Source organism: Castor canadensis, chromosome 3 (assembly GCF_047511655.1).
Source record: "Castor canadensis chromosome 3, mCasCan1.hap1v2, whole genome shotgun sequence".
Lineage (NCBI taxonomy): Eukaryota > Metazoa > Chordata > Mammalia > Rodentia > Castoridae > Castor > Castor canadensis.
Window position 1 is genome coordinate 151,391,588 of NC_133388.1, and position 12,226 is coordinate 151,403,813.

Consider the following 12,226-nt stretch of genomic DNA (forward strand, 5'->3'; position numbering starts at 1 on the left):
AGTTGGTTCTTTGAAAAAATAAACAAGACTGGCAGACCCCTGGCAAACCTGACTAAAATGAGGAGAGAAAACACCCAAATTAGTAGAATCAGGAATGCAAAAGGGGAGATAACAACAAACACCATCAAAGTCCAGGAAATCAGCAGAGACTGCTTCGAGAACCTATATTCAAATAATTCGAAAATCTTAAAGAAATAGACAGATATCTAGATACATATGATCATCCAAAACTGAACCAAGAGGATATTAATAAACTGAATAGATCTATAACACAAAGTGAAATTGATGCAGCAATCAAGAGTCTCCCCAAAAAGAAAAGTCCAGGACCTGATGGATTCTCTGCTGAATTCTATCAGACCTTTAAAGAAGAACTGACACCAACCCTCCTTAAACTGTTCCATGAAATAGAAAGGGAAGTAAAACTGCCTAACACATTTTATGAAGCCAGAATTATACTTATCCCAAAACCAGGCAAATACACCTCCAAAAAGGAGAACTACAGGCCAACCTCCTTAATGAACATTGACACAAAAATCCTCAACAAAATAATGGCAAACTGAATTCAACAACACATCAAAAAGATCATTCACCATGACCAAGTAGGCTTCATCCTAGGAATGCAGGGGTGGTTCAACATACAAAAATCAATAAATGTAATAAACCACATTAACAGAAGCAAAGACAAAAACCACTTGATCATCTCAATAGATGCAGAAAAAGCCTTTGATAAGATCCAACACCATTTCATGATAAAAGCTCTAAGAAAACTAGGAATAGAAGGAAAGTACCTCAACATTATAAAAGCTATATATGAAAAACCTACAGCCAGCAATATACTTAATGGAGAAAAACTGAAACCATTCCCTCTAAAATCAGGAACCAGACAAGGATGTCCACCATCTCCACTCTTGTTCGACATAGTACTGGAATTCCTAGCCAGGGCAATTAGGCAAGAAGAAGGAATAAAAGGAATACAAATAGGTAAAGAAACTATCAAAATATCCCTATTTGCAGATGACATGATCCTATACTTTAAAGACCCAAATAACTCAACTCAAAAGCTCATATACACCATCAATAGCTATAGCAAGGTAGCAAGATATAAAATTAACATAGAAAAATCATTAGCATTTCTATACACTAATAATGAACAAACTGAGAAAGAGTATATGAAAACAATTCCATTTACAATAGCCTCAAAAAAAAAATCAAATACCTAGGTGTAAATCTAACAAAGGATATGAACAACCTCTACAAGGAAAACTATAAACCTCTGAAGAGAGAGATTGAGGAAGACTATAGAAAGTGGAGAGATCTCCCATGCTCGTGGATTGGTAGAATCAATAGTAAAAATAATCTACATGTTTAATGCAATTCCCATCAAAATTCCAATGACATTCATTAAAGAAATTGAAAAATCTACCGTTAAATTTATATGGAAACACAAGATGCCATGAATAGCCAAAGCAATACTCAGTCAAAAGAACAATGCTGCAGGTATCACAATACCCGACTTCAAACTATATTACAAAGCAATAACAATAAAAACAGTATGGTAATGGCACAAAAACAGACATAAAGACCAGTGGAACAGAATAGAGGTCCCAGATATGAAGCCACACAGCTATAACTAACTTGTCTTTGACAAAGGTACTAAAAATATATGATGGAGAAATAACAGCCTCTTCAACAAAAACTGCTGAGAAAACTGGTTAGCAGTCTGCAAAAAACTGAAACTAGATCCACGTTTATTACCCTATACCAATATTAACTCAAAATGGATCAATGATCTTAATATCAGACCCCAAACTCCAAAGTTGATACAGGAAAGAGTAGGAAATACTCTGGAATTCATAGGTATAGGTAAGAACTTTCTCAATGGAACCCAAGCAGCACAGCAACTAAGAGATAACATAGATAAATGGGACTTCATAAAACTAAAATGCTTCTGCTCAACAAAAGAAATGGTCTCTAAACTGAAGAGACCACCCACAGAATGGGAGAAAATATTTGCCAGCTACACATCAGACAAACGACTGATAACCAGAATATATAGGGAACTTAAAAAACTAAATTCTCCCAAAATTAATGAACCAATAAAGAAATGGGCAAGTGAACTAAACAGAACTTTCTCAAAAGAAGAAATTCAAATGGCCAAAAAACACATGAAAAAATGCTCACCATCTCTAGCAATAAAGGAAATGCAAATTAAAACCACACTAAGATTCTACCTCACCCCTGTTAGAATAGCCATCATTAGCAACACCACTAACAACAGGTGTTGGTGAGGGTGCAGGGAAAAAGGAGCCCTCTTACACTGCTGGTGGGAATGTAAACTAGTGCAACCACTCTGGAAAAAATTTGGAGGCTACTTAAAAAGCTAGACATTGACCTACCATATGATCCAGCAATACCACTCTTGGGGATATACCCAAAAGACTGTGACACAGGTTACTCCAGAGGCACCTGCACACCCATGTTTATTGCAGCATCATTCACAATAGCCAAGTTATGGAAATAGCCAAGATGCCCCACTACTGACAAATGGATTAAGAAAATGTGGTATTTATACACAATGGAATTTTATGCTGCCATGAAGAAGACGAAATGTTATCATTTGCTGGTAAATGGATGGAATTGGAGAACATTATTCTGAGTGAGGGTAGCCTGGTCCAAAAGACCAAAAATCACATGTTGTCCCTCATATGTGGACTTCAGATCAAGGGCAAACACAACAAGGGGATTGGACTTTGATCACATGATAAAGCAAGAGCACACAAGGGAAGTATGAGGATAGGTAAGACACCTAAAAAATTAGCTAGCATTTGTTGCCCTCCATGCAAAGAAACTAAAGCAGATACTTTAAAGCAACTGAGACCAATAGGAGAAGGGGACCAGGAACTAGAGAAAAGGTTAGATCAAGAAGAATTAACCTAGAAAGTAACACACATGCACAGGAAATCAAGGCAATCAACTCCCTGTATAGCTATCCTTATTTCAACTAGGAAAAACCCTTGGTCCTTCCTTTTATTTCTTATACTCTTTCTTTAACAAAATTAGAGATAAGGGCAAAATAGTTTCTGCCAGGTAGTGAGGGGGTGGGGGGGAGAGGGGTTGGGAGGGGTAAGGGAAGGTGTGGGGGAAGGGGGGAGAAATGACCCAAACGTATGCATGTATGAATAAAAAAAAACTGAAAAAGAAGAAAAAAAAATTAATCATAAACTTAATCAAAGATGTTGAAGTCTTCTAGACTGGAAACTATAATATATTGAGGAAAGAAATGGAAGAAGATACTAGAAGGTGAAAATAACTCCTATATTAATGAGTTGACAGAATTAATGCTGTGAAAATGACTTTACTATCAAAAGAAATCTACAGATTTAGTGAGTGTCAAAATCCTTATGTCATTCCTTACAGAAGTAGAAAAAATCAAAACTAAGATTCATATCAAAATATAAAAGACCCCAAATAGCCAAAGCAATCCTTGGCAAAAAAGAGTAATGCTGGAGGTGTCACAATACCTGACGTCAAATTATACTACAGAGCCATATAACAAAAACAGCATGGTAGTGGCACATAAACAGATATGAAGATCAATGAAATAGAATAAAAAACACAGATTATATTCACATCGTTATAGCCATATGATTTATGAAAAAGTGTCAAAAAGTTAAAGAACAGACAGCTGTTGCAATAAACAGTGTTGAGAAAACTGTATATTTACATCTGTAAGATCCCCTTTTCTGTCCCTGTACTAAAATAAATTTAGACATATCAAAGATATTATTGCAAAAACTGAAACTTTGAAACAACTATAAGAAAATAACCATATGGAAAACACTTGAAGCTATAGTTGTAGGTACTGATTTTATTAATAGAACTCCAGTTGCTCAGGGAATAAGAGCTAGAATTGACCAATAGGATTGCATCAAATTAAAAAGATTTTGCACAGCAAAGAAAACAATTACCAGAATGAAGAGACAACCTACAGAACGGAAGAAAATTTGTGCAAGCTATTCATTGGACAAAGGATTAACATACAGAATATATAAAGAGCTAAAAAAAAACACTAAAAAAATCCAATGAATAAGTGAACAGTTCTCAAAACAAGTGCAAGTGGCAAACAAAAACACAAAGAAGTGTTCAACATCCTTATCCATAATGGAAATGCTAGGCAAAACTACACTGAGATTCCATCACCCATGTCAAAATGGCTATCATCAAGAAAACAAATAACAAATGCTGTCCAGGATGCCAATGAAAAGGAATGCTTATACACTGTTGGTAGAGATGTAAATTTTTGTGCCAGTATGGAAATCAGTAAAGAGAGTCTTCAAAAACTAAAAATACAAATACCAAAATACCCTGCTATGCCATTCCTGGGCATACATCCAAAGGAATATAAGTCAACAGACAATAGAGGTATCTGTACCACATTCATATTTATTGCAGCACTATTGACAACAGCTAAGTTATGAAATAATCCTGAGTGCCTACCAACAAATGAATAAAGAAAATGTAGTAGATATATGCAATAGAATACTATTGCTCCATAAAAAATAATAAAATTGTTGTTTGCAGGAAAGTGAATGGAACCATCATGTTGAGTGAGATAAGCCAAGATCAAAAAGACAAATACTGTATGTTTTCTCTCATATGCAGCATCTAGACATAAATAATAATATCTGAATATAAAGTGGGGAAAATTTGGGGAGAAGGCAGCATGAGGTATGGGACAGGGAAAGAGAGGGCAGTGGAGGGTGAATATGATTAATGTACATTATATGTGTCTGAAATAGCATAATGAATTACATCTGTAAAAATAAAGGGGAAAGTGGAGGGAGGATATAAGAAAGAGTAATAGAGGGGGTGAATTTCATCTTAGTACAATATATGCATGATGGAACTACATAATGAAACTCCTTTGTGCAATTAACATATGCTAATAAAATTTTTAAAAAATATTTTTTCAAGTACTTTTTGCTAAATAGATATGAACCCAAGAGAAATAATTTCAACTGTACCTCAGTTTTAGTTTACTAAAAATCTTACACTCACAATTATTGACTATTTTGTGTGAATCCAATGTCTGTGCAAAAATAATTTTCTTAATCTTTAATGCCTAAATTTTTAAGATAAAACCATATTTTCTAAGAATGCACTCAATTAGGACATGAGACTATTGTAATTAAAATCTCATCAAAAAGATTAAGTATTTAGTAACTCAATCTTAGAGAATACTCAAGACAGAGTTTCCTGATATTTAGACATATTCTCTTTTCTATAGTAAGCAGTATTCTAGCAACATTCATACAAAATGTGGTAGCAACTGAGGACTCACATATATTTAATCAGATATGTTACAGTAGAAAAACAACTTTAGTATTTCCTAAGTGAACAGCATGGACTATGCCCAGGTAGCAAGAAATAGTTAAACTTGGTTGAATAGAAAGCATTATATTAAAACATCCCAATTTTGGGTGGAGGGGATGAATTCAACTATGATGTATTTTAAGAACTTTTGTAAATTTTACAATGCTTCCCCAGCACAACAATAATAAAAATGATCTTAAAAATTAAAATAAAATAAGCACTCAATGTACAGTAAAAAATCTCAGTTATAATTCTTACTCTTTAAAACTATTTCTCAAATGTGCTGACAAATGTACTCAATAAGCAACTTACTCACTTCAATAAGTTCATTTTAAAGCATAGTGGAAAACTGTGGCCCTCTTAGTCTCTAAAGCATATGATTGCATGCATCAGTTCTTGGAAATAATTGTAGGTGAATATGTAGACAGAGTTTAAGAATAAATCAAATTTATATTCCAAGAAAAATGCTGTATGTCTTTTAAAAGTAATTTCTCTGATTTGAGTTTATTTGTTCTTCCACTTGCCTACTTCTAAAAATAAAATAACTTTATCCAAAAACCAGATTAGACTGAGGAGTTTGTGAAAGGATCCTTACTCTGACTATACAATTATTCTATGATAACCACTGCACCATGTGTTGGGCTACTTCATTTAATCTTCATGAGAAATCTTGGTGACAGGAATCATCTATCCAATTATAGAAAGATGAAAATGGAGGTTAAGAAAATTAATTTGCCTAGGTCCACAGCCAATAAATGAATGAACCTTTTCCATGTTTTTTGTCACTTACTATTCTCAGTATATCATGTTACTTCATAATCTATCTACTTGGATTTTATTTATTGAAAGGTGTTCAACATATGAAAATGTTACTTGCAACTGAACTTCAGTAGTTTATTTTAATAATTTCACTCATTTTAACATAATTTATTGAGTGGCTTCTGCTAAACATATCAGATATGATGCTAGGTGTAATATACAACAGTGAGCAAGAGATAGTCTGTATTCTCATGAAACTGACAGTTTACATTGACAGAGAAAAGTAGAAAGCCAAAATGGTCAAAAACTGTAAAAAGTGCCAGGAAATAAACAAATGAGATAGAGATTAAGAGAGGGAGGTTCCTATTTTATAGGGTGATCAGGAATTAGGTAAGGGGACAGCATCCCCACCAGCAACACAGGCAAATGGGAAAAGTGAGGAGGCTGAAACACATCTGTGACAACGGAATTAAAAAAAAAAAAAACATTTGAAAGCCAAGCCAGTGAGAAGGGAATTCTAGATGGTCAACTATACTTGGAACTAGAAAAATCCAGAAAGATCTTTATGAATGAAAAATGAAAGGAATTGAAATCTAAAATCCCAAGAAGAGATATGACAGAGATGAATCAGGGCCATAGACATGTACTATTATAAGGAGAAACATCAGACTTAAAGAGAAACTAAGGTTCAGGTGAGGCAAACATGCAGAAACTATAGCAAATTCAATATGGGAAGCCAAAGGCAGATGGAGCACAAAGTACAAAATTGATTGAGAATATAAACTTATCTAGGAATAGGTTAAAGTTCTAGTACAGGTTCTAGAACTGATTGTGGATGCAACAACCATGAGAGAACTGTGCAATTAAGACAAGGATCTTAGTCTGTATAATTTTTAAGGAATGGAATTTGTCTCATGGTTCTGAAGACTGGGAAATTCAAGAGTATGTTAGACACATCCTCTGAGCATCTCATGAGGGGCTTCTTGCTGCATCAAGATAAAGCAAGCATTCTGTTCAAGTCTTACTTTTTCTTCTTACAAAGTTGTGATAAAGTCACTGATACCATCATGGTCTCATCTAATCCTAATTACCTCCTGAAGACCTCACTTCAAATAGCCTCCATATATGAATTTGAGCATTAAGTTTCAACACATGAACATCGGGGGAACACATTTAAACTATAACAGCCAAGTTAGTGGACTTATGATTGAAAATATAAACTTATCTAGGAATAGGTTAAAGTCACTGACTGACTAGGCTTCATCTCCAAAGATTTCAAATAAATTACTTTAGAGTGAAGCCAGTGATAGTTCTTAAACATCTGTTTTTTACTGTGGCGGTACTGGGGGATTGAACTCAGGGCTTCACCCTTGTTAGCAGGTGCACTGCCATTGAATCACTCCACCAACCATTTTTGCATTGTTTTTGAGATAAGGTTTCATTTTATGCCCCAATCAGCCTGGACTACGGTTCTCCTATTTGTGCTTCCCCATGTAGCTGGGATGAAAACATGTGCCACTACACCAACCATTGGTTGAGACAGGGTCTTGTGAGCTTTTTGCCCAAAATGGCCTCAAACTGTAATCCTCTCAGTCTCTGTCTCCCTAGGAGCTAGGATTACAGGCTTCAGCCACTGCACCCAGTTAATTAAAAATTTTAATGTAAGGATAATAGAAGATTTATGTACAACCATTAAGAAATAAGATCTTTTTTGTGTGTATGGGGGAATACTGAGGCTTGAACTCAGAGCCTCACACTTGTTGGCAGGTGCTCTACCACTTGAGCCACCCCACCAGTGCTTTTCTGTGTTGAGTATTTTTGAGATGGGGGGGGTCTCATGAACTATTTGCCTGGGGCTGGCTTTGAACTGCGATCTTCCTGATCTCTGCCTCCTGAGTAGTAGTTAGGATAATAGGCTTGAGCCATCAGTGTCTGCCAAGATCCTATTTATAGTTTATCCAGTTTTTCCTAGTGAAAATATCCGGGAAAACTATAGCAGGATATCACAACTAGGATATTGACAATGATACAATCATGATATCAACAATTTTATTACCTCAAGATACAAAACTTTTCTCTTATGTTGCCCTTTTACAGCTACATACACTTCCGTTTCACCATCCCCTTCTTTAATGTACAGTAACAAATAATGTGCTCACAAAATGTTCTTAAAATTATACTAAGTGTACCTTATTTATGCATTTATTGCACACGTTTCAACCAAACACAGTCAATAAATAAATAAACAAAAAGAAATTTCAAAACTGAAATTTTAAATTCCTGCGTGAATATTACACAGCTCCATTGGTGCAGAGAACCTCAGCCAGTTCTGTGCTTCTATAAGGTGTATTTAGATCATTGTGTGATCTGCTGAGTGTTTCCCTGTCCTTAGTTTTATGAAAATGTGCTTCTCAAAAAGCAAGGTAAAATTATGGTATGAATGTATTTAATTTAAGTGATAAAATGAAAACTTTAGCTTTGTTGAAAAGTGGTATGTCTTTAATAGAAATTGGACATCATTATGGGAAAAATGAATCAAGCATCTACAGAACAGCACTGAACTCTAAGCATCTGAGCATTCAGGGTTTTTCCTCTGCGCCAGTCTCCTTGGAACCATACACCCATGGACACCAAGGGTCAACTGTAGACAGTATGTCACTATTGAGAGTTCAGCTTTATTCAGTCATCATAGTTTTCCAGCAATTCTTTCAAGTCATATAAACTTTTATTGCTTAGTATGGTCCATGGCATAACTGTACCATTGTTCATTTAACCATTCATCTAATAAAGAACATCTAAATTATTTCCAATATTTATGTACAATTTTTTGTACAAGCTTAAATTTTTATTTTTCTGGTATAAATGCCTAGGAGTACAGTTACTGGGTCATATGATAGTTTCATATTTGGGTTTTTAAGTAATTACTGTACTATTTTCCACAGTGATTAGAACATTTTAAAATCCATCATCAATGTGTGAGTTACCTTGTTTATCTACATCCTCTCAATAATTTCATGTTGTCACTTTTTTATTGGAACTACTCTAATAAGCACAGTGATACCTCACTGTGGTTTATATTTACATTTTCCTAATGACTAATAATGCTGAACATTTTTTCATCAGTGTTTTCACCATCTCTATAGCCTTTTCAGTCAAATGTATGTGTATTTTGCTCATTTTGTAATTGAATTATTTGTGGGATGTTATACTGTTAAGTTTTGAGAGGTTTTTTAAAATTAGATTATGTGGTTTGCACATATTTTCTCCTAATATGTACTTGTCTTTTCAACCTTTGGAGTCTTCACAGAGGAAAAATTTTAATATTGATTAAGTGCAATTTGATCAGCTTTCCCTTTTATGGACAATATTTTTATGTCAAGTTTAAACTCATTTTCTCACCTAGATCCCAGAGCTTTTTCTCTATATCTTTTTTTTTCTACAAGTCTTATATTAAATGCATGATATATTTTTATTTATTTATTTTTAATAGCTAAGACTTAGGTTAAGATACATCTTTGTGCCAATGGATGTGCAATCACTTTAAGATCATTTGTTGACTTCATCCATTAGATGCTTTTGTACCATTGTCAAAAATTAGATAAACACATTTGTGTGGTATTATTCCTGGGATTTCCATTCATTCCATTGTTGTAAGTGTTTCTTCATTACCAATACTGCACAGACTTGACTACTGTGGCTAAACTGCAGGTTTTGAAATTGAATTGACTGATTCTTTCACTTTATTCTCCTCTTAAAAACTGTTTCAGTTCCTTTGTCTTCTATATAAATTATAGAATAATTATGTCTATTTCTACAAAAATACCTTACTGGAATTATAAAGTACGTTCAACTTACACATCAATTTGGGGAGAATTAGTGCTTCTGATCCATGAACATGGAATTGCCACTCCAAGTGCATGGATCCCCTATGATTAAGATTTCTTGCATGAGTATTTATAAATTTCATTAGATAAGCCTTGTACATTTTTAGAGTTATACTTAAATATTTCATTATAGACAACTATAAATAACATTTGTATTTTTGATGTTTGTTTTCCAGATATCTGTTGCAGTTATATGGAAATGCAGTTGATTTTGTTTGCAGATCTTACCTTCTACAATCCTGCTGAGTCATGAATTAGTTCTAGAGGTTTTTATAGAGTTTATGGAATTTTCTATGTAGATGATTATGTCATCTTCAATTCAGACAGTTTCATTTCTGCCTAATATTGTCTACATCTTGTCCTTTACTTCCTTTTCTTGCCTTACTACACTCACTAGACATTCCAAAAATATGATGAAAAGAATGATGGGAGTAGACTTCCTTGTCTTCTCCCAGTATTAGGGGTGAAACAGTCAGGTTTTCATCATTCGATGTAAAGTTACTGGCAGTTTTTTGTATATGTACTTTATCAAGTGGAGGAAGTTCTATTCTATTACTATTTTTCTGAGACTCCTTAGCATAAACAAGCATGAAGTTTTATCAAATATGCTGTGTTGATTGATAAGATAATGTGATTTTTTAGCCTACTACTAAGATTAATTGAATTTTGAATATTGAACCAGGTTTGCATATTTGAAATAAGCTCCAATTGATCATAATACATAATTTCTGTAATATACTGTTGCATTTTATTTGCTAAAATCCTGGATAGCATATATAAAAATAAAACAGCCACACTGCTAAATTTTAAGTTATAACTCCTTAACAGTAATAAATCTATTTTAACTTATTTATTATAACTGAAATCTAGATATGCAATAACATTCATTATCATTTTAGTATAATTAATGCAACTAAACAGTGAATTAGTCAAATGTGGTTTACTATCAGTAATCTGTCATTCCTTATTCTGTTGTTTTATAGAAATAATTAGAAAAATTATGTTATGACTGTAATTTATTCTATTTTAGGAATTTTTATAGGGTCTGAAGCAATAGATAAACATCTTAAATACAATGATACATATATCAGTGTTATTCCTGAAGTGTGGCACAAAGGCTTTAATGAACAATATTGTCATTTAGAAGATAAAAAAAAGCTTTCTATCTTAGAAGGCAAAATACTTTTTTTTCCCCTTGAGGAATACTGTCTTTATCCTGAGAAAAACATCTAATAGGCTTCTAAGTTTTTCAAAGTAAAAGCAAATGTTAGCCAATTTTTCCTTGGGTAAAAATTAAAATGACCCAAAATTTAAAAGCCAGATATTCGACAGTGAAACTAAAAGTTCTGTTTTGTAATATAAATTGCACTGAAATGAAGTTCAAAACCCTGAATATATGGGATTTGTTGTTTTCAATGGAGAGAGTGAGATGGTTTCTTTAGGAATTTGAGAGGAACTGGAAATAACTGAGTTTTCCTAGGGATGGGAGAGAGAATTGGGTTGAAAAGTTAGGAAGTTTTCCCTATTGCCAGTTGAGGTATAAGGAGTATTAGAGACTGGGAATTTGTTTAGGAGGTGGCTTAACTTTTACGCCTATGGGAAAAGCTTCAAAACCTAGCAAATAGCTTCAGCTTCTTGTTGGAGAATTAAGGAAAGGTTCAATTTCAAGACTGTGCAAGTGGTAAAGAAGAAAAGAGCCTCTCTGCCTGCACTGTAGTTATCATAAGCAGAGTCAACAATGACAGGAAAGGGCAGCTTTAAAAGACTATGAGAAAAACCTGACTCAGCACATGGAATGCATAAAGGAGAGCAAATCAGAAATAAGTAAGGAATAAGGAAGAAAACCAAACTACTGGGGTCCAAGATTACCGGTGAATATCTGGAGGTGGGACCAGCTTGTCTGCAATTATAACACACTTCAGTGCAGTCAGCAGTGAGGCTTCATTATCCTAGAGATGAAAAGGCAGTGGTTCTCATATTTCATGGTACCTAATTACCTACTGAGTACTTACTAAAAGGCAGCTTCTAAGCCAGTGGCTCACTCCTGTAATCCTAGCTACTCATGAGGCAGAGATCAGGAAGATCATGGTTCAAAACCAGCCTGTGCAAATACTTCCACAAGACCCTATCTCAAAAAAAAAAAAACCTTCACAAAAATAAGGCTGGTGGAGTGGCTCAAGTTAAAGACCCTGTGGCAGCTTCCAGGGCTC